We start from the raw sequence: 23,473 nt of genomic DNA, 5'->3' as shown, positions 1-23,473 counted from the left end.
CCCATCACCCATAGGGAGACTTCCCCAGGGTCATAATAATTTGCATACAAAGAGAGAAGCGCTCTACCAGGAACAAACAACAGCTCAGTGGCTTGTTCTATGGCGATTTACCACCCGGAAGCAGCCTCTTTTAGACCTGTGTGCTTTTCAAAGAAGAAAACTTTCCTGAAGTATATCAGTCTGATCCTTCCAAGTAAGGTCAGTCCAGCCCCGAAATACCAGGCAATTCTCCTCTGAATAAGGAACATGACAACCCCAGACGATCGTTTCGGCCTCCTATGGGCCTCGTCAGTGAGGTGCAGCCACATTCCTCTAAGCACACTGGGCAAGGAGTCCACGTCTGGTTTCCCCCATCACCCATAGGGAGACTTCCCCAGGGTCATAATAATTTGCATACAAAGAGAGAAGCGCTCTACCAGGAACGAACAACAGCTCAGTGGCTTGTTCTATGGCGATTTACCACCCGGAAGCAGCCTCTTTTAGACCAGTGTGCTTTTCACAGAAGAAAACTTTCCTGAAGTATATCAGTCTGATCCTGCCAAGTAAGGTCAGTCCAGCCCCGAAATACCAGGCAATTCTCCTCTGAACAAGGAACATGACAACCCCAGACGATCGTTTCGGCCTCCTATGGGCCTCGTCAGTGAGGTGCAGCCACATTCCTCTAAGCACACTGGGCAAGGAGTCCATGTCTGGTTTCCCCCATCACCCATAGGGAGACTTCCCCAGGGTCATAATAATTTGCATACAAAGAGAGAAGCGCTCTACCAGGAACGAACAACAGCTCAGTGGCTTGTTCTATGGCGATTTACCACCCGGAAGCAGCCTCTTTTAGACCAGTGTGCTTTTCACAGAAGAAAACTTTCCTGAAGTATATCAGTCTGATCCTGCCAAGTAAGGTCAGTCCAGCCCCGAAATACCAGGCAATTCTCCTCTGAACAAGGAACATGACAACCCCAGACGATCGTTTCGGCCTCCTATGGGCCTCGTCAGTGAGGTGCAGCCACATTCCTCTAAGCACACTGGGCAAGGAGTCCACGTCTGGTTTCCCCCATCACCCATAGGGAGACTTCCCCAGGGTCATAATAATTTGCATACAAAGAGAGAAGCGCTCTACCAGGAACGAACAACAGCTTAGTGGCTTGTTCTATGGCGATTTACCACCCGGAAGCAGCCTCTTTTAGACCAGTGTGCTTTTCACAGAAGAAAACTTTCCTGAAGTATATCAGTCTGATCCTGCCAAGTAAGGTCAGTCCAGCCCCGAAATACCAGGCAATTCTCCTCTGAACAAGGAACATGACAACCCCAGACGATCGTTTCGGCCTCCTATGGGCCTCGTCAGTGAGGTGCAGCCACATTCCTCTAAGCACACTGGGCAAGGAGTCCACGTCTGGTTTCCCCCATCACCCATAGGGAGACTTCCCCAGGGTCATAATAATTTGCATGCAAAGAGAGAAGCGCTCTACCAGGAACGAACAACAGCTCAGTGGCTTGTTCTATGGCGATTTACCACCCGGAAGCAGCCTCTTTTAGACCAGTGTGCTTTTCACAGAAGAAAACTTTCGTGAAGTATATCAGTCTGATCCTGCCAAGTAAGGTCAGTCCAGCCCCGAAATACCAAGCAATTCTCCTCTGAACAAGGAACATGACAACCCCAGACGATCGTTTCGGCCTCCTATGGGCCTCGTCAGTGAGGTGCAGCCACATTCCTCTAAGCACACTGGGCAAGGAGTCCACGTCTGGTTTCCCCCATCACCCATAGGGAGACTTCCCCAGGGTCATAATAATTTGCATACAAAGAGAGAAGCACTCTACCAGGAACGAACAACAGCTCAGTGGCTTGTTCTATGGCGATTTACCACCCGGAAGCAGCCTCTTTTAGACCAGTGTGCTTTTCACAGAAGAAAACTTTCCTGAAGTATATCAGTCTGATCCTGCCAAGTAAGGTCAGTCCAGCCCCGAAATACCAGGCAATTCTCCTCTGAACAAGGAACATGACAACCCCAGACGATCGTTTCGGCCTCCTATGGGCCTCGTCAGTGAGGTGCAGCCACATTCCTCTAAGCACACTGGGCAAGGAGTCCACGTCTGGTTTCCCCCATCACCCATAGGGAGACTTCTCCAGGGTCATAATAATTTGCATACAAAGAGAGAAGCGCTCTACCAGGAACGAACAACAGCTCAGTGGCTTGTTCTATGGCGATTTACCACCCGGAAGCAGCCTCTTTTAGACCAGTGTGCTTTTCACAGAAGAAAACTTTCCTGAAGTATATTAGTCTGATCCTGCCAAGTAAGGTCAGTCCAGCCCCGAAATACCAGGCAATTCTCCTCTGAACAAGGAACATGACAACCCCAGACGATCGTTTCGGCCTCCTATGGGCCTCGTCAGTGAGGTGCAGCCACATTCCTCTAAGCACACTGGGCAAGGAGTCCACGTCTGGTTTCCCCCATCACCCATAGGGAGACTTCCCCAGGGTCATAATAATTTGCACACAAAGAGAGAAGCGCTCTACCAGGAACGAACAACAGCTCAGTGGCTTGTTCTATGGCGATTTACCACCCGGAAGCAGCCTCTTTTAGACCAGTGTGCTTTTCACAGAAGAAAACTTTCCTGAAGTATATCAGTCTGATCCTGCCAAGTAAGGTCAGTCCAGCCCCGAAATGTTTTGCATTATTAATATTATAGCCATACTGGTTAAATAAGCTATGTGTAAATAATGTTTTCTTATATTTCTAATACAAACCCTATTGGGTTACACAGTATACTAAAACATTTATAAAAGGGAACAATTAACCATGTATAATAAACATATAAACTTGTAATTGTGTCATAGTGTAAGAATGTTCCACACTTATAGCTAAAGAAAAGTTACCATGTTGACATTGTAACTGTAAAAAAATGGTATGTATAAAGTTCCATACTTTGGATTTTTATGTTGGAGATATAGAGGGTGATTCTGTCTGGGCACGTACATATTTAGTTTTCTTTTTCTTGTTCTGAACAACTGCCCAATCAGAACGTTGCTCTTTGGGTTGAAGAGTGTCTTTTGGTGTCACTAGAGGGTCAGGGGACTCCGTAGGCGATGGAAATGAGAAATCGAGTCCAGATAAAAAAGATTCCAAGTCATTTAAAGATCTGTAAGTCCAAGTCTTGCCCTCTAGGGATATGACAAGGATGAATGGGTATCCCCATCTATACTTGAAGTTGTTCTTTCCTTTTATGTATAGATAGAGGGCTTATTTCCAAATATGCTTGAAGTTCTTGATCCAAGTAGTTAACCTTGGGATTATTCCTGAAGTGTTGCCAAATACTTTTTTTGTCTTTAAAATTAGGAAACTTGATGGTCACATCTCTTGGTGGGGATTGGCCTTTCTTTAGGAATACTTGTTGGCAATGGAGGGTCACATTGTAGATGCTTGAATAAAGATTGTAAATATTCTTCTAAGTCCATATGACCGATAGGTTCAGATATACCCCTGATTCTTAAATTGCTTCTGTGACCTCTATTGTCTAGAACTTTTATTTTGTTATTTAATTCCCCAGACAATCGTTTCGGCCTCCTATGGGCCTCGTCAGTGAGGTGCAGCCACATTCCTCTAAGCACACTGGGCAAGGAGTCCACGCCTGGTTTCCCCCATCACCCATAGGGAGACTTCCCCAGGGTCATAATAATTTGCATACAAAGAGAGAAGCGCTCTACCAGGAACGAACAACAGCTTATTGGCTTGTTCTATGGCGATTTACCACCCGGAAGCAGCCTCTTTTAGACCAGTGTGCTTTTCACAGAAGAAAACTTTCCTGAAGTATATCAGTCTGATCCTGCCAAGTAAGGTCAGTCCAGCCCCGAAATATCAGGCAATTCTCCTCTGAACAAGGAACATGACAACCCCAGACGATCGTTTCGGCCTCCTATGGGCCTCGTCAGTGAGGTGCAGCCACATTCCTCTAAGCACACTGGGCAAGGAGTCCATGTCTGGTTTCCCCCATCACCCATAGGGAGACTTCCCCAGGGTCATAATAATTTGCATACAAAGAGAGAAGCGCTCTACCAGGAACGAACAACAGCTCAGTGGCTTGTTCTATGGCGATTTACCACCCGGAAGCAGCCTCTTTTAGACCAGTGTGCTTTTCACAGAAGAAAACTTTCCTGAAGTATATCAGTCTGATCCTGCCAAGTAAGGTCAGTCCAGCCCCGAAATACCAGGCAATTCTCCTCTGAACAAGGAACATGACAACCCCAGACGATCGTTTCGGCCTCCTATGGGCCTCGTCAGTGAGGTGCAGCCACATTCCTCTAAGCACACTGGGCAAGGAGTCCACGTCTGGTTTCCCCCATCACCCATAGGGAGACTTCCCCAGGGTCATAATAATTTGCATACAAAGAGAGAAGCGCTCTACCAGGAACGAACAACAGCTTAGTAGCTTGTTCTATGGCGATTTACCACCCGGAAGCAGCCTCTTTTAGACCAGTGTGCTTTTCACAGAAGAAAACTTTCCTGAAGTATATCAGTCTGATCCTGCCAAGTAAGGTCAGTCCAGCCCCGAAATACCAGGCAATTCTCCTCTGAACAAGGAACATGACAACCCCAGACGATCGTTTCGGCCTCCTATGGGCCTCGTCAGTGAGGTGCAGCCACATTCCTCTAAGCACACTGGGCAAGGAGTCCACGTCTGGTTTCCCCCATCACCCATAGGGAGACTTCCCCAGGGTCATAATAATTTGCATACAAAGAGAGAAGCGCTCTACCAGGAAAGAACAACAGCTCAGTGGCTTGTTCTATGGCGATTTACCACCCGGAAGCAGACTCTTTTAGACCAGTGTGCTTTTCACAGAAGAAAACTTTCCTGAAGTATATCAGTCTGATCCTGCCAAGTAAGGTCAGTCCAGCCCCGAAATACCAGGCAATTCTCCTCTGAACAAGGAACATGACAACCCCAGACGATCGTTTCGGCCTCCTATGGGCCTCGTCAGTGAGGTTCAGCCACATTCCTCTAAGCACACTTGGCAAGGAGTCCACGTCTGGTTTCCCCCATCACCCATAGGGAGACTTCCCCAGGGTCATAATAATTTGCATACAAAGAGAGAAGCGCTCTACCAGGAACGAACAACAGCTCAGTGGCTTGTTCTATGGCGATTTACCACCCGGAAGCAGCCTCTTTTAGACCAGTGTGCTTTTGACAGAAGAAAACTTTCCTGAAGTATATCAGTCTGATCCTGCCAAGTAAGGTCAGTCCAGCCCCGAAATACCAGGCAATTCTCCTCTGAACAAGGAACATGACAACCCCAGACAATCGTTTCGGCCTCCTATGGGCCTCGTCAGTGAGGTGCAGCCACATTCCTCTAAGCACACTGGGCAAGGAGTCCACGTCTGGTTTCCCCCATCACCCATAGGGAGACTTCCCCAGGGTCATAATAATTTGCATGCAAAGAGAGAAGCGCTCTACCAGGAACGAACAACAGCTCAGTGGCTTGTTCTATGGCGATTTACCACCCGGAAGCAGCCTCTTTTAGACCAGTGTGCTTTTCACAGAAGAAAACTTTCGTGAAGTATATCAGTCTGATCCTGCCAAGTAAGGTCAGTCCAGCCCCGAAATACCAAGCAATTCTCCTCTGAACAAGGAACATGACAACCCCAGACGATCGTTTCGGCCTCCTATGGGCCTCGTCAGTGAGGTGCAGCCACATTCCTCTAAGCACACTGGGCAAGGAGTCCACGTCTGGTTTCCCCCATCACCCATAGGGAGACTTCCCCAGGGTCATAATAATTTGCATACAAAGAGAGAAGCACTCTACCAGGAACGAACAACAGCTCAGTGGCTTGTTCTATGGCGATTTACCACCCGGAAGCAGCCTCTTTTAGACCAGTGTGCTTTTCACAGAAGAAAACTTTCCTGAAGTATATCAGTCTGATCCTGCCAAGTAAGGTCAGTCCAGCCCCGAAATACCAGGCAATTCTCCTCTGAACAAGGAACATGACAACCCCAGACGATCGTTTCGGCCTCCTATGGGCCTCGTCAGTGAGGTGCAGCCACATTCCTCTAAGCACACTGGGCAAGGAGTCCACGTCTGGTTTCCCCCATCACCCATAGGGAGACTTCCCCAGGGTCATAATAATTTGCATGCAAAGAGAGAAGCGCTCTACCAGGAACGAACAACAGCTCAGTGGCTTGTTCTATGGCGATTTACCACCCGGAAGCAGCCTCTTTTAGACCAGTGTGCTTTTCACAGAAGAAAACTTTCGTGAAGTATATCAGTCTGATCCTGCCAAGTAAGGTCAGTCCAGCCCCGAAATACCAAGCAATTCTCCTCTGAACAAGGAACATGACAACCCCAGACGATCGTTTCGGCCTCCTATGGGCCTCGTCAGTGAGGTGCAGCCACATTCCTCTAAGCACACTGGGCAAGGAGTCCACGTCTGGTTTCCCCCATCACCCATAGGGAGACTTCCCCAGGGTCATAATAATTTGCATACAAAGAGAGAAGCACTCTACCAGGAACGAACAACAGCTCAGTGGCTTGTTCTATGGCGATTTACCACCCGGAAGCAGCCTCTTTTAGACCAGTGTGCTTTTCACAGAAGAAAACTTTCCTGAAGTATATCAGTCTGATCCTGCCAAGTAAGGTCAGTCCAGCCCCGAAATACCAGGCAATTCTCCTCTGAACAAGGAACATGACAACCCCAGACGATCGTTTCGGCCTCCTATGGGCCTCGTCAGTGAGGTGCAGCCACATTCCTCTAAGCACACTGGGCAAGGAGTCCACGTCTGGTTTCCCCCATCACCCATAGGGAGACTTCTCCAGGGTCATAATAATTTGCATACAAAGAGAGAAGCGCTCTACCAGGAACGAACAACAGCTCAGTGGCTTGTTCTATGGCGATTTACCACCCGGAAGCAGCCTCTTTTAGACCAGTGTGCTTTTCACAGAAGAAAACTTTCCTGAAGTATATTAGTCTGATCCTGCCAAGTAAGGTCAGTCCAGCCCCGAAATACCAGGCAATTCTCCTCTGAACAAGGAACATGACAACCCCAGACGATCGTTTCGGCCTCCTATGGGCCTCGTCAGTGAGGTGCAGCCACATTCCTCTAAGCACACTGGGCAAGGAGTCCACGTCTGGTTTCCCCCATCACCCATAGGGAGACTTCCCCAGGGTCATAATAATTTGCACACAAAGAGAGAAGCGCTCTACCAGGAACGAACAACAGCTCAGTGGCTTGTTCTATGGCGATTTACCACCCGGAAGCAGCCTCTTTTAGACCAGTGTGCTTTTCACAGAAGAAAACTTTCCTGAAGTATATCAGTCTGATCCTGCCAAGTAAGGTCAGTCCAGCCCCGAAATGTTTTGCATTATTAATATTATAGCCATACTGGTTAAATAAGCTATGTGTAAATAATGTTTTCTTATATTTCTAATACAAACCCTATTGGGTTACACAGTATACTAAAACATTTATAAAAGGGAACAATTAACCATGTATAATAAACATATAAACTTGTAATTGTGTCATAGTGTAAGAATGTTCCACACTTATAGCTAAAGAAAAGTTACCATGTTGACATTGTAACTGTAAAAAAATGGTATGTATAAAGTTCCATACTTTGGATTTTTATGTTGGAGATATAGAGGGTGATTCTGTCTGGGCACGTACATATTTAGTTTTCTTTTTCTTGTTCTGAACAACTGCCCAATCAGAACGTTGCTCTTTGGGTTGAAGAGTGTCTTTTGGTGTCACTAGAGGGTCAGGGGACTCCGTAGGCGATGGAAATGAGAAATCGAGTCCAGATAAAAAAGATTCCAAGTCATTTAAAGATCTGTAAGTCCAAGTCTTGCCCTCTAGGGATATGACAAGGATGAATGGGTATCCCCATCTATACTTGAAGTTGTTCTTTCCTTTTATGTATAGATAGAGGGCTTATTTCCAAATATGCTTGAAGTTCTTGATCCAAGTAGTTAACCTTGGGATTATTCCTGAAGTGTTGCCAAATACTTTTTTTGTCTTTAAAATTAGGAAACTTGATGGTCACATCTCTTGGTGGGGATTGGCCTTTCTTTAGGAATACTTGTTGGCAATGGAGGGTCACATTGTAGATGCTTGAATAAAGATTGTAAATATTCTTCTAAGTCCATATGACCGATAGGTTCAGATATACCCCTGATTCTTAAATTGCTTCTGTGACCTCTATTGTCTAGAACTTTTATTTTGTTATTTAATTCCCCAGACAATCGTTTCGGCCTCCTATGGGCCTCGTCAGTGAGGTGCAGCCACATTCCTCTAAGCACACTGGGCAAGGAGTCCACGCCTGGTTTCCCCCATCACCCATAGGGAGACTTCCCCAGGGTCATAATAATTTGCATACAAAGAGAGAAGCGCTCTACCAGGAACGAACAACAGCTTATTGGCTTGTTCTATGGCGATTTACCACCCGGAAGCAGCCTCTTTTAGACCAGTGTGCTTTTCACAGAAGAAAACTTTCCTGAAGTATATCAGTCTGATCCTGCCAAGTAAGGTCAGTCCAGCCCCGAAATATCAGGCAATTCTCCTCTGAACAAGGAACATGACAACCCCAGACGATCGTTTCGGCCTCCTATGGGCCTCGTCAGTGAGGTGCAGCCACATTCCTCTAAGCACACTGGGCAAGGAGTCCATGTCTGGTTTCCCCCATCACCCATAGGGAGACTTCCCCAGGGTCATAATAATTTGCATACAAAGAGAGAAGCGCTCTACCAGGAACGAACAACAGCTCAGTGGCTTGTTCTATGGCGATTTACCACCCGAAAGCAGCCTCTTTTAGACCAGTGTGCTTTTCACAGAAGAAAACTTTCCTGAAGTATATCAGTCTGATCCTGCCAAGTAAGGTCAGTCCAGCCCCGAAATACCAGGCAATTCTCCTCTGAACAAGGAACATGACAACCCCAGACGATCGTTTCGGCCTCCTATGGGCCTCGTCAGTGAGGTGCAGCCACATTCCTCTAAGCACACTGGGCAAGGAGTCCACGTCTGGTTTCCCCCATCACCCATAGGGAGACTTCCCCAGGGTCATAATAATTTGCATACAAAGAGAGAAGCGCTCTACCAGGAACGAACAACAGCTTAGTAGCTTGTTCTATGGCGATTTACCACCCGGAAGCAGCCTCTTTTAGACCAGTGTGCTTTTCACAGAAGAAAACTTTCCTGAAGTATATCAGTCTGATCCTGCCAAGTAAGGTCAGTCCAGCCCCGAAATACCAGGCAATTCTCCTCTGAACAAGGAACATGACAACCCCAGACGATCGTTTCGGCCTCCTATGGGCCTCGTCAGTGAGGTGCAGCCACATTCCTCTAAGCACACTGGGCAAGGAGTCCACGTCTGGTTTCCCCCATCACCCATAGGGAGACTTCCCCAGGGTCATAATAATTTGCATACAAAGAGAGAAGCGCTCTACCAGGAAAGAACAACAGCTCAGTGGCTTGTTCTATGGCGATTTACCACCCGGAAGCAGACTCTTTTAGACCAGTGTGCTTTTCACAGAAGAAAACTTTCCTGAAGTATATCAGTCTGATCCTGCCAAGTAAGGTCAGTCCAGCCCCGAAATACCAGGCAATTCTCCTCTGAACAAGGAACATGACAACCCCAGACGATCGTTTCGGCCTCCTATGGGCCTCGTCAGTGAGGTTCAGCCACATTCCTCTAAGCACACTTGGCAAGGAGTCCACGTCTGGTTTCCCCCATCACCCATAGGGAGACTTCCCCAGGGTCATAATAATTTGCATACAAAGAGAGAAGCGCTCTACCAGGAACGAACAACAGCTCAGTGGCTTGTTCTATGGCGATTTACCACCCGGAAGCAGCCTCTTTTAGACCAGTGTGCTTTTGACAGAAGAAAACTTTCCTGAAGTATATCAGTCTGATCCTGCCAAGTAAGGTCAGTCCAGCCCCGAAATACCAGGCAATTCTCCTCTGAACAAGGAACATGACAACCCCAGACAATCGTTTCGGCCTCCTATGGGCCTCGTCAGTGAGGTGCAGCCACATTCCTCTAAGCACACTGGGCAAGGAGTCCACGTCTGGTTTCCCCCATCACCCATAGGGAGACTTCCCCAGGGTCATAATAATTTGCATGCAAAGAGAGAAGCGCTCTACCAGGAACGAACAACAGCTCAGTGGCTTGTTCTATGGCGATTTACCACCCGGAAGCAGCCTCTTTTAGACCAGTGTGCTTTTCACAGAAGAAAACTTTCGTGAAGTATATCAGTCTGATCCTGCCAAGTAAGGTCAGTCCAGCCCCGAAATACCAAGCAATTCTCCTCTGAACAAGGAACATGACAACCCCAGACGATCGTTTCGGCCTCCTATGGGCCTCGTCAGTGAGGTGCAGCCACATTCCTCTAAGCACACTGGGCAAGGAGTCCACGTCTGGTTTCCCCCATCACCCATAGGGAGACTTCCCCAGGGTCATAATAATTTGCATACAAAGAGAGAAGCACTCTACCAGGAACGAACAACAGCTCAGTGGCTTGTTCTATGGCGATTTACCACCCGGAAGCAGCCTCTTTTAGACCAGTGTGCTTTTCACAGAAGAAAACTTTCCTGAAGTATATCAGTCTGATCCTGCCAAGTAAGGTCAGTCCAGCCCCGAAATACCAGGCAATTCTCCTCTGAACAAGGAACATGACAACCCCAGACGATCGTTTCGGCCTCCTATGGGCCTCGTCAGTGAGGTGCAGCCACATTCCTCTAAGCACACTGGGCAAGGAGGCCACGTCTGGTTTCCCCCATCACCCATAGGGAGACTTCCCCAGGGTCATAATAATTTGCATACAAAGAGAGAAGCGCTCTACCAGGAACGAACAACAGCTCAGTGGCTTGTTCTATGGCGATTTACCACCCGGAAGCAGCCTCTTTTAGACCAGTGTGCTTTTCACAGAAGAAAACTTTCCTGAAGTATATTAGTCTGATCCTGCCAAGTAAGGTCAGTCCAGCCCCGAAATACCAGGCAATTCTCCTCTGAACAAGGAACATGACAACCCCAGACGATCGTTTCGGCCTCCTATGGGCCTCGTCAGTGAGGTGCAGCCACATTCCTCTAAGCACACTGGGCAAGGAGTCCACGTCTGGTTTCCCCCATCACCCATAGGGAGACTTCCCCAGGGTCATAATAATTTGCACACAAAGAGAGAAGTGCTCTACCAGGAACGAACAACAGCTCAGTGGCTTGTTCTATGGCGATTTACCACCCGGAAGCAGCCTCTTTTAGACCAGTGTGCTTTTCACAGAAGAAAACTTTCCTGAAGTATATCAGTCTGATCCTGCCAAGTAAGGTCAGTCCAGCCCCGAAATGTTTTGCATTATTAATATTATAGCCATACTGGTTAAATAAGCTATGTGTAAATAATGTTTTCTTATATTTCTAATACAAACCCTATTGGGTTACACAGTATACTAAAACATTTATAAAAGGGAACAATTAAGCATGTATAATAAACATATAAACTTGTAATTGTGTCATAGTGTAAGAATGTTCCACACTTATAGCTAAAGAAAAGTTACCATGTTGACATTGTAACTGTAAAAAAATGGTATGTATAAAGTTCCATACTTTGGATTTTTATGTTGGAGATATAGAGGGTGATTCTGTCTGGGCACGTACATATTTAGTTTTCTTTTTCTTGTTCTGAACAACTGCCCAATCAGAACGTTGCTCTTTGGGTTGAAGAGTGTCTTTTGGTGTCACTAGAGGGTCAGGGGACTCCGTAGGCGATGGAAATGAGAAATCGAGTCCAGATAAAAAAGATTCCAAGTCATTTAAAGATCTGTAAGTCCAAGTCTTGCCCTCTAGGGATATGACAAGGATGAATGGGTATCCCCATCTATACTTGAAGTTGTTCTTTCCTTTTATGTATAGATAGAGGGCTTATTTCCAAATATGCTTGAAGTTCTTGATCCAAGTAGTTAACCTTGGGATTATTCCTGAAGTGTTGCCAAATACTTTTTTTGTCTTTAAAATTAGGAAACTTGATGGTCACATCTCTTGGTGGGGATTGGCCTTTCTTTAGGAATACTTGTTGGCAATGGAGGGTCACATTGTAGATGCTTGAATAAAGATTGTAAATATTCTTCTAAGTCCATATGACCGATAGGTTCAGATATACCCCTGATTCTTAAATTGCTTCTGTGACCTCTATTGTCTATAACTTTTATTTTGTTATTTAATTCCCCAGACAATCGTTTCGGCCTCCTATGGGCCTCGTCAGTGAGGTGCAGCCACATTCCTCTAAGCACACTGGGCAAGGAGTCCACGTCTGGTTTCCCCCATCACCCATAGGGAGACTTCCCCAGGGTCATAATAATTTGCATACAAAGAGAGAAGCGCTCTACCAGGAACGAACAACAGCTTATTGGCTTGTTCTATGGCGATTTACCACCCGGAAGCAGCCTCTTTTAGACCAGTGTGCTTTTCACAGAAGAAAACTTTCCTGAAGTATATCAGTCTGATCCTGCCAAGTAAGGTCAGTCCAGCCCCGAAATACCAGGCAATTCTCCTCTGAACAAGGAACATGACAACCCCAGACAATCGTTTCGGCCTCCTATGGGCCTCGTCAGTGAGGTGCAGCCACATTCCTCTAAGCACACTGGGCAAGGAGTCCACGTCTGGTTTCCCCCATCACCCATAGGGAGACTTCCCCAGGGTCATAATAATTTGCATACAAAGAGAGAAGCGCTCTACCAGGAAAGAACAACAGCTCAGTGGCTTGTTCTATGGCGATTTACCACCCGGAAGCAGCCTCTTTTAGACCAGTGTGCTTTTCACAGAAGAAAACTTTCCTGAAGTATATCAGTCTGATCCTGCCAAGTAAGGTCAGTCCAGCCCCGAAATACCAGGCAATTCTCCTCTGAACAAGGAACATGACAACCCCAGACGATCGTTTCGGCCTCCTATGGGCCTCGTCAGTGAGGTGCAGCCACATTCCTCTAAGCACACTTGGCAAGGAGTCCACGTCTGGTTTCCCCCATCACCTATAGGGAGACTTCCCCAGGGTCATAATAATTTGCATACAAAGAGAGAAGCGCTCTACCAGGAACGAACAACAGCTCAGTGGCTTGTTCTATGGCGATTTACCACCCGGAAGCAGCCTCTTTTAGACCTGTGTGCTTTTCACAGAAGAAAACTTTCCTGAAGTATATCAGTCTGATCCTGCCAAGTAAGGTCAGTCCAGCCCCGAAATACCAGGCAATTCTCCTCTGAACAAGGAACATGACAACCCCAGATGATCGTTTCGGCCTCCTATGGGCCTCGTCAGTGAGGTGCAGCCACATTCCTCTAAGCACACTGGGCAAGGAGTCCACGTCTGGTTTCCCCCATCACCCATAGGGAGACTTCCCCAGGGTCATAATAATTTGCATACAAAGAGAGAAGCGCTCTACCAGGAACGAACAACAGCTCAGTGGCTTGTTCTATGGCGATTTACCACCCGGAAGCAGCCTCTTTTAGACCAGTGTGCTTTTGACAGAAGAAAACTTTCCTGAAGTATATCAGTCTGATCCTGCCAAGTAAGGTCAGTCCAGCCCCGAAATACCAAGCAATTCTCCTCTGAACAAGGAACATGACAACCCCAGACGATCGTTTCGGCCTCCTATGGGCCTCGTCAGTGAGGTGCAGCCACATTACTCTAAGCACACTGGGCAAGGAGTCCACGTCTGGTTTCCCCCATCACCCATAGGGAGACTTCCCCAGGGTCATAATTATTTGCATACAAAGAGAGAAGCGCTCTACCAGGAACGAACAACAGCTCAGTGGCTTGTTCTATGGGGATTTACCACCCGGAAGCAGCCTCTTTTAGACCAGTGTGCTTTTCACAGAAGAAAACTTTCCTGAAGTATATCAGTCTGATCCTGCCAAGTAAGGTCAGTCCAGCCCCGAAATACCAGGCAATTCTCCTCTGAACAAGGAACATGACAACCCCAGATGATCGTTTCGGCCTCCTATGGGCCTCGTCAGTGAGGTGCAGCCACATTCCTCTAAGCACACTGGGCAAGGAGTCCACGTCTGGTTTCCCCCATCACCCATAGGGAGACTTCCCCAGGGTCATAATAATTTGCATACAAAGAGAGAAGCGCTCTACCAGGAATGAACAACAGCTCAGTGGCTTGTTCTATGGCGATTTACCACCCGGAAGCAGCCTCTTTTAGACCAGTGTGCTTTTCACAGAAGAAAACTTTCCTGAAGTATATCAGTCTGATCCTGCCAAGTAAGGTCAGTCCAGCCCCGAAATACCAGGCAATTCTCCTCTGAACAAGGAACATGACAACCCCAGACGATCGTTTCGGCCTCCTATGGGCCTCGTCAGTGAGGTGCAGCCACATTCCTCTAAGCACACTGGGCAAGGAGTCCACGTCTGGTTTCCTCCATCACCCATAGGGAGACTTCCCCAGGGTCATAATAATTTGCATACAAAGAGAGAAGCGCTCTACCAGGAACGAACAACAGCTCAGTGGCTTGTTCTATGGCGATTTACCACCCGGAAGCAGCCTCTTTTAGACCAGTGTGCTTTTCACAGAAGAAAACTTTCCTGAAGTATATCAGTCTGATCCTGCCAAGTAAGGTCAGTCCAGCCCCAAAATACCAGGCAATTCTCCACTGAACAAGGAACATGACAACCCCAGACGATCGTTTCGGCCTCCTATGGGCCTCGTCAGTGAGGTGCAGCCACATTCCTCTAAGCACACTGGGCAAGGAGTCCACGTCTGGTTTCCCCCATTACCCATAGGGAGACTTCCCCAGGGTCATAATAATTTGCATACAAAGAGAGAAGCGCTCTACCAGGAACGAACAACAGCTCAGTGGCTTGTTCTATGGCGATTTACCACCCGGAAGCAGCCTCTTTTAGACCAGTGTGCTTTTCACAGAAGAAAACTTTCCTGAAGTATATCAGTCTGATCCTGCCAAGTAAGGTCAGTGCAGCCCCGAAATGTTTCGCATTATTAATATTATAGCCATACTGGTTAAATAAGCTATGTGTAAATAATGTTTTCTTATATTTCTAATACAAACCCTATTGGGTTACACAGTATACTAAAACATTTATAAAAGGGAACAATTAACCATGTATAATAAACATATAAACTTGTAATTGTGTGATAGTGTAAAAATGTTCCACACTTATAGCTAAAGAAAAGTTACCATGTTGACATTGTAACTGTAAAAAAATGGTATGTATAAAGTTCCATACTTTGGATTTTTATGTTGGAGATATAGAGGGTGATTCTGTCTGGGCACGTACATATTTAGTTTTCTTTTTCTTGTTCTGAACAACTGCCCAATCAGAACGTTGCTCTTTGGGTTGAAGAGTGTCTTTTGGTGTCACTAGAGGGTCAGGGGACTCCGTAGGCGATGGAAATGAGAAATCGAGTCCAGATAAAAAAGATTCCAAGTCATTTAAAGATCTGTAAGTCCAAGTCTTGCCCTCTAGGGATATGACAAGGATGAATGGGTATCCCCATCTATACTTGAAGTTGTTCTTTCCTTTTATGTATAGATAGAGGGCTTATTTCCAAATATGCTTGAAGTTCTTGATCCAAGTAGTTAACCTTGGGATTATTCCTGAAGTGTTGCCAAATACATTTTTTGTCTTTAAAATTAGGAAACTTGATGATCACATCTCTTGGTGGGGATTGGCCTTTCTTTAGGAATACTTGTTGGCAATGGAGGGTCACATTGTAGATGCTTGAATAAAGATTGTAATTATTCTTCTAAGTCCATATGACCGATAGGTTCAGATATACCCCTGATTCTTAAATTGCTTCTGTGACCTCTATTGTCTAGAACTTTTATTTTGTTATTTAATTCTCTGATCAAGAGATTTTGCTTGTCACGAAGAGATGAAAAATGTTTGCTTTAATTTCCTGAAATGTGTTTTCTTGAGAGTCGTCTAGTACGTCTACTCGGTGACCTATATCTAGAATGCCCTTTTTTAGGTCTGAGTTTTCCGTTTTGATCAAATCCTTCAAAGAGTTGATAGCAGATTTAGAAGGAAGTAGAAGGAAGTTTGCTAACTTTGTTGAAAATTAGCATTAGTTGGTCTTGATTTTTCCGAGTGTGCGGTAGGTAGAGAAGAAGTATTTGATTATGATGAATTTGTTGATTTAGGATCTCGTTCTGAATTTCCCATTTCTTGATTTTGGAAAAAAGTAGAGACTGATATAGGTGTCCTAGACAATATGTCAGATTTTGGTATTTATCATGACGTCATTATTTACTGAGTGCAATAAAATTATTTAAGTATATAGAAATATTTGTTGGAAGATTTGTATTTCCCTTCTGGTTACAACAGTGTGTATTTTTAGGTTTTAGCCCCTAGATGTCACTCTTATAGCACTCTATAGAATGCTTACGTAAATGAGAAAGTACCTCAGAACAGAATAATGAAATATATATCATGTTTTCTTTCCTCCTCCATATTCCCATGCAATTTTGTAAATGTGGGTGAATAAAACAATATGAAAATATGAATATATAAGCCAAACTGTAAGTCTTTCAATATAGATAGAGCCAATGCAAGCAAAAACATGTAAAGATAGGGTTTTTACCTTCTATGAAGATTGTTGCACTCTATATATATATATACCATAGGTAATATCTTGAGTATTTTAATTCCTGATTGCTTCAAACGGTATGGGCAAATGTCAAGAAACATCAATATTCATATATGAAAATGTAATTAAATTAGACGAACTAGAGTTTAGCCGCACGTACATTCTAATGTTTCACACACAGTTCTTATGCCAGCAGCCGTGTGGCTATAGTTAGGGAAATATAAGCAGCCCGTTTTGTTAAATCAGGGTTTTGCACAGCCGCATGGAGGAGGCAAGATGGTGGTGTCTCCTAGGCTGTTCACCTTCCATCGTCTGCAATCTGGGTCTTTTGGGTCTGCTTAGACTGCAATCAGCCGACTCATGTATGGCAAGATAGGTTTGTTCCTGTGCCCTGTTTCCTCAGAGCTCACTCACTGAGCAGCCATTTCCCAGCGTGGCTAAACTCCACCCCAGGTCTGCTTCACTCACTTTTAATTTGATCTTTGCTACTCCTGTGTTAAATGCAAGTTACTGAGCAAGACAACTCTGAGTACTTTCTACCTCAGTGCTTTTCTTCCACCTACATCCTGTGCTTTGCTTGCTCCACCATGACAGGTCAAGTGTCATTGTAAGCTCTTAAAAACCATACTATGTTTTGTCAATGTCAGCTGGTGCTTGTGATTTCCATAGAATAGTGTGAAGTGTCACTGCTCCCACGCCTGCCTGTATATGCTCTAGCGCCCCCCCCCCCCCCCCAGGGAGGCCACCTCACACTGAGATTGAGCATATAATTTCCAATTCATTTCTAGTATCAAAATTTGCTTTGTTTTCTTGGCATCCTTTGTTAAAGGGTTCAGCACTGCACTACTCGGAGCTAGCAGGACATGTCAGGTGAGACAATGACAAGAGAGATATAGATGCAGCTAGCACCCATTGCTGCTCCTTAGCCTACATAAGTATTATTTTCAACAAAGAATACCAAAAGAACTAAGCAAATTAGATAGTAGAAGTAAACTGGAAAGTTTTTTAGAATTGCATGCACTATCTGAATCATAAAAGGAGAATTTAGGGTTTCATGTCATTTTAAGCCCTTTCGTCTTTCCAGGTTTCCAGGGTTATGTGATGTCACCACTCACATGCCTAGACTCGTGACATCACCGGCATCCACCAGGGATGTGTGGTAAGTGTAGGGTGGGAGTCATAATGAACTGCAAAAGCATCCCTTTCACCTAGGATGATAACACATTGTCGTCATTTGCTCTATTGTGAGAATGATGACTATGGCCTCTAGTTATCAAGCCGTCAAATGCAAATACGCTGGAATTCCGCATCGTATTTGTGGCGAGGCTGATTCGCCGTAGATATCAAGCCCTACAGCCCGGCAAAAGTAGAATTTAGTGACATAACCTACGATCTGCCAGACTCAGTCTGAAACAGATCGATGGTTACGTCACTACAGATGTTCCGAACGCAAGTTCGGCATAATCTGACTACTTTTGGTAGTTATCAAACTACTACCAGGTATGCTCGCCACTATTCCGGCCCAGCGTACCTGGTTTTCAATCCGCCGCCCTGGAGGCGGCGGATCCCATAGGAATCAATGGTAGTCTGACAGCAGCGAGAGCTCATTTTCGCTGCTGCCCGATATCCCATTGATTTCTATGGGAGATGTCTGCACCTAACACCCTAACATGTACCCCGAGTCTAAACACTCCTAATCTGCCCCCCCTACACCGCTGCCACCTACTTTATACATATTAACCCCTAAACCACCGGACCCCGCCGCAACTAAATAAACTTACTAACCCCTAAACCGCCGCTCCCGGACCCCGCCGCAACTATAATAAATATATTAACCCCTAAACCGCCGCTCCCGGACCCCGCCGCCACCTACATAATACCTATTAACCCCTAATCTGCTGCCCCCTATACCGCTGCCACCTATATTAAATTTATTAACCCCTAATCAGCCCCCCTATACCGCCATCCCGGACCCCGCCGCAACTAAATAAATTGTTTAACCCCTAAACCGCCGCACCCGGAGCCCACTGCCACCTACATTACATTTATTAACCCCTATCCTGCCCCCCACTACACCGCCGCCACCTACATTAAACTCATTAACCCCTAAACCGCCGCTCCCGGACCCCGTCGCCACCTATATTAAACTTATTAACCCCTATCCTGCCCCCCTATACCACCACCACATATATTAAACTTATTAACCCCTAAACCTAAGTCTAACACTAACACTAACACCCCCCCTAACTTTAATATTATTTTAATAAATCTAAATAAAACTTTATTAACTAAATTATTCCTATTTAAAAATAAATACTTACCTGTAAAATAAACCCTAAGATAGCAACAATATAATTAATAATTATATTGTAGCTATTTTAGGATTTATTTTTATTTTACAGGTAACTTTGTATTTATTTTAACCATGTACAATAGTTATTAAATAGTTATTAACTATTTAATAACTACCTAGCTAAAATACTTACAAAATGACCTGTAAAATAAATCCTAACCTAAGTTACAATTAAACCTAACACTACACTATCATTAAATTAATTAAATAAATTAACTACAATTACCTAAAATTCAATTCAATTAAATAAACTAATCTATAGTACAAAAAAAAAAAAAATCAACCCACCTGAGCAAATGCAAGCCCTACTACTTAAAAAGACATAAAAAAAAAAAAATGTTACACACTGACCAAAAAAATTTATGGGTAAAAAAGGTATAAAACATTGGGGGGGGGCAGCAGAATTTTGAGTGCCTAGGGCAGCACAAAACCTAAATACGCCACTGCCCAATATCATTATTATATATTAAGGGGCACTAAACCAAAAAAAAATTCTGTCGTGATTAGGATACAAAATAGAGTTATAAAAACTTTCTAAATTACTTCAATTATCTAATCTGCTTTATTCTCTTGACATCCTTTGTTGAAAAACAGCAATGCATGTGGGTGAGACAATAATATGTGCAGGCACCAATCACCAGCTCCTGAGCCTATCTACATATGCTTTTCAACAAAGTATACCACGAGAACTAAACAAATTATAATAGAAGTAAATTAGAAAGTTGATTAAAACTATTTCTACATACAGTATCTCACAAAAGTGAGTACACCCCTCACATTTTTGTAAATATTTTATTATATCTTTTCATGTGACATCACTGAAGAAATTACACTTTGCTACAATGTAAAGTAGTGAGTGTACAGCCTGTATAACAGTGTAAATTTGCTGTCCACTGAAAATAACTCAACACATAGCCATGAATGTCTAAACGATTGGCAACAAAATTGAGTACACCCCTAAGTATAAATGACCCAAAGTTTCAATATTTTGTGTGGCCACCATTATTTTCCAGCACTGCCTTAACCCTCTTGGGCATGGAGTTCACCAGAGCTTCACAGGTTGCCACTGGAGTCCTCTTTCACTCCTCCATAATGACATCACAAAGCTGGTGGATGTTAGAGAACTTGTGCTCCCCCACCTTCCGTTTGATACTCAATAGGGTTTAGGTCTGGAGACATGCTTGGCCAGTCCATTACCATTACCCTCAGCTTTTTTAGCAAGGCAGTGGTCGTCTTGAAGGTGTGTTTGGGGTCGTTATCATGTTGGAATATACTGCCCTGCAGCCCAGTCTCCAAAGGGAGGGTTTCATGCTCTGCTTCAGTATGTCACAGTACATTTACAAAGATGGACTGTACCTGCTATGTAAGCAGGTCAGTACAAAAAAAGAATGCTTTTATACACTGTAATTCAATTATATAAATTAGTTTGGTTGATTACTGGAACTTGGAGCAAAAAGATAACAGAAATTAAAATATAACCTTTATTAATTAAATTTAAAAAGACAGCATTAAATATGTGTGTATGCTACCCTTGAAAATGTTAAAAACACTCTCTCTGTTGGTTATTCAATATTCAGCATTTACAATGCTAAGTATATAGAGCACTTAGTAGTAATGTCATGAGACACAGATTGTATTATAGGTATGGATATATCTGTTGATCTACTGTGGGTCTATGTGGCCTTATAGCTGGCCAATCTATTAGATTTCCACTAAGGAATATTTGTGCGTTGTGTACCTATTATAATATACCTCTGTGGTCTCTTATTGTGAGTTTGCTTTTTGCACTTCAACAGGAGTGTATAACACAGCTCTTAATTTTTAGTATCTGCTGCGTAGGTGTTGGTTCTTGTCTTATGTATCTATACAGGAAACCTGAACACAGTAAGTTAGTACTAGTAATATATATATATATATATATATATATATATATATATATATATATATGTCACTCTAGGTATTGTAAATTATTTAATTATGAGTTACTACAGTGCAGGGCTGATGCTTTAATATTATGTTGACTTATCACTCTGATTTGTATAGACCTAATTATGGGTAATTGTACGTCTACAACTACAGGAGGGTTACCGAGCTTGTGCTGGTTTTGATTTAAGATAGTCTACACTTGTAAATACTACACGTAGTTATGTCAAGTAATTGTCATTAAGCATCATAATGAGTAATGAGATTTCACAAACTCACACCTTCCAGATACGTCATCGGCTCACTTGCACTTCGGATTATGTTATCTATGTGATCATTTGCCCATGTTCACTGTATTATGTGGGCAAAACAATCACATCATTTAGAGAGAGGTTGGCCAACCATAAGACAGCCATCCGATTGGCTTTGGAAAAAGGCACCTCTGACCAACCGGTGGCACGCCACTGTGCACAAGCTGGACATTCTATCTCTTCATTGAGGACCATTCTAATTGACCACGTACCGAAAAATAGACGTGGGGGAGATCGAGCCAAGGCTCTACTAAAAATGGAATCACGGTGGATCTACCGACTTGACACTATAGCACCTCGTGGCTTAAATATGTCCATTGACTATAGTTGCTTCTATAAATGACTGTGGGTCTCTTCTCATCTCATTATTGATGTTCCTACCATACCCTAGATACACGCTGCAAAATTTTGTATATATATTTTAGTTTTTCTCTTGTTAGTCACTATGTGCTTTTGATAAATATATGAATGATCTAAATTACTTTTAATTCCTAATTGGAATATACTAGTGGCATGATATAGCCCATTTAAGTAACAGATCTGATACTCATAACCATATAAGTGGCTAGCAATTAGTAAAACAACATGTTTTAAAATTGATATAAATAAGTTAATTTCACTGTCCAATCGGATGTAATTCACATTTTTTTTGTGTATCCTATAGTTATTCTGACCTGTTCTTGTCGTTTACTAGGCATATGTCTATTAACATATGTTTATGGCATCGATCAATATTAGATCTTTAGTTTAATGAGGTGTGTAATGCGCTGTGTTGCCCTGGTGCCCATACATGAATGCGTTGACGTGTATACATTATTTCTCTTTAGTAGCGTGTTGTTCCGCTGTTCTAGCATATGTTGCTTGGGGTTACCATGACAACCAGTTCTGACGCCATGTCGTCACTGCGTACGCGCGCACTATTCCGTCAAGCGCGCATGCGCAGTAGCATTATACCCACGAGCAGGTTACCATGGACACGCATTTTGGCTTGCGGTCCAGGTTTGACACGCTTGACACACAGCTGTATCAATTAGCTTTGTATTTGGCGGTTTTTTATGTGGCTTTCCGATTGGTGGGTGGGGGTATATAAGGGTTTTTCTTGTGTATGTTGTAATATGCCTGATCTATCGTGATGAATTATTGCATGTGAACAAGGCTCCAGTGGGAGCTGAAACGTTATGCTTTGTATTAAAGGAAGGTGTGTTGCTTAAATCTCGTGTGCTGGCTTTTGTGGCGTGGGACTACAGGGATCAACACCAGGTCTTGTCTCTATGCTTCTACTTTTGTATATATATATATATATATGTCACTCTAGGTCCTCCTTTTTTTTTAAATTGCCTCTCTTGTTGTAATAATAATGAAGGAAACTTTAGCATAAAAACAATTTTCTTTAAATTAGCACTTAGCGGTTTTGGTTCTTCATAGGTATAAGCAGCTGTAATTGGTATTAACTTTAGCGCAAATAACTGAAAACTGTTGGCGTCTCTATAGTATAATCCGGGTAACGCTGGGCTAACTGAAACCAGTGGTACAAAGATTCTAGTTAAACTTTTGTAGTAATATCTGATACTATCATACAAAATTTAGATAAGCCGTTTAGCATACTAGCATTAAGCATATAGCCTACTTTCCAGCTTAAAGGGTGAAAAATACAAGGCTAACAATAATCGAGATATAAGGGGTTTATAGTATAAAAACAGCTAATTTAACCATCACAGAGTGGTATAGAGCATAAACGCATTAGAACTTACCTTATATCCTGCACCAATATACACGTTAAAATACTGGATATATTATGTCAGCTATTACAAGCTGAAACTTTGTAACATTGCAGCACCATTTAAGCATAGGAAATGCGATATAATATAAATGTTCACACTGCATTAAGGTGGTATCAGTAGAATTTAACTGAAGTATCTATTGGATACAGATACTGTGAGTTTGTGAAATCTCATTACTCATTATGATGCTTAATGACAATTACTTGACATAACTACGTGTAGTATTTACAAGTGTAGACTATCTTAAATCAAAACCAGCACAAGCTCGGTAACCCTCCTGTAGTTGTAGACGTACAATTACCCATAATTAGGTCTATACAAATCAGAGTGATAAGTCAACATAATATTAAAGCATCAGCCCTGCACTGTAGTAACTCATAATTAAATAATTTACAATACCTAGAGTGACATATATATATATATATATATATATATATATATATATATATATATTACTAGTACTAACTTACTGTGTTCAGGTTTCCTGTATAGATACATAAGACAAGAACCAACACCTACGCAGCAGATACTAAA

The 23,473-nt window shown here is 43.6% G+C and overlaps 1 protein-coding gene across 1 annotated transcript in view; it reads right to left on the bottom strand.

Moving 5' to 3' along the window:
• The window catches only part of ALKBH8 (alkB homolog 8, tRNA methyltransferase), a 532,982-nt gene that overhangs the window by 267,177 nt on the left and 242,332 nt on the right, over positions 1–23,473 (bottom strand). The window lies entirely within an intron of this gene.

Source organism: Bombina bombina, chromosome 3, assembly GCF_027579735.1.
Source record: "Bombina bombina isolate aBomBom1 chromosome 3, aBomBom1.pri, whole genome shotgun sequence".
Taxonomy (NCBI): Eukaryota; Metazoa; Chordata; class Amphibia; order Anura; family Bombinatoridae; genus Bombina; species Bombina bombina.
The sequence above is the reverse complement of the archived record's forward strand: the minus strand, read 5'-3'. Positions and strand labels throughout refer to the sequence as shown.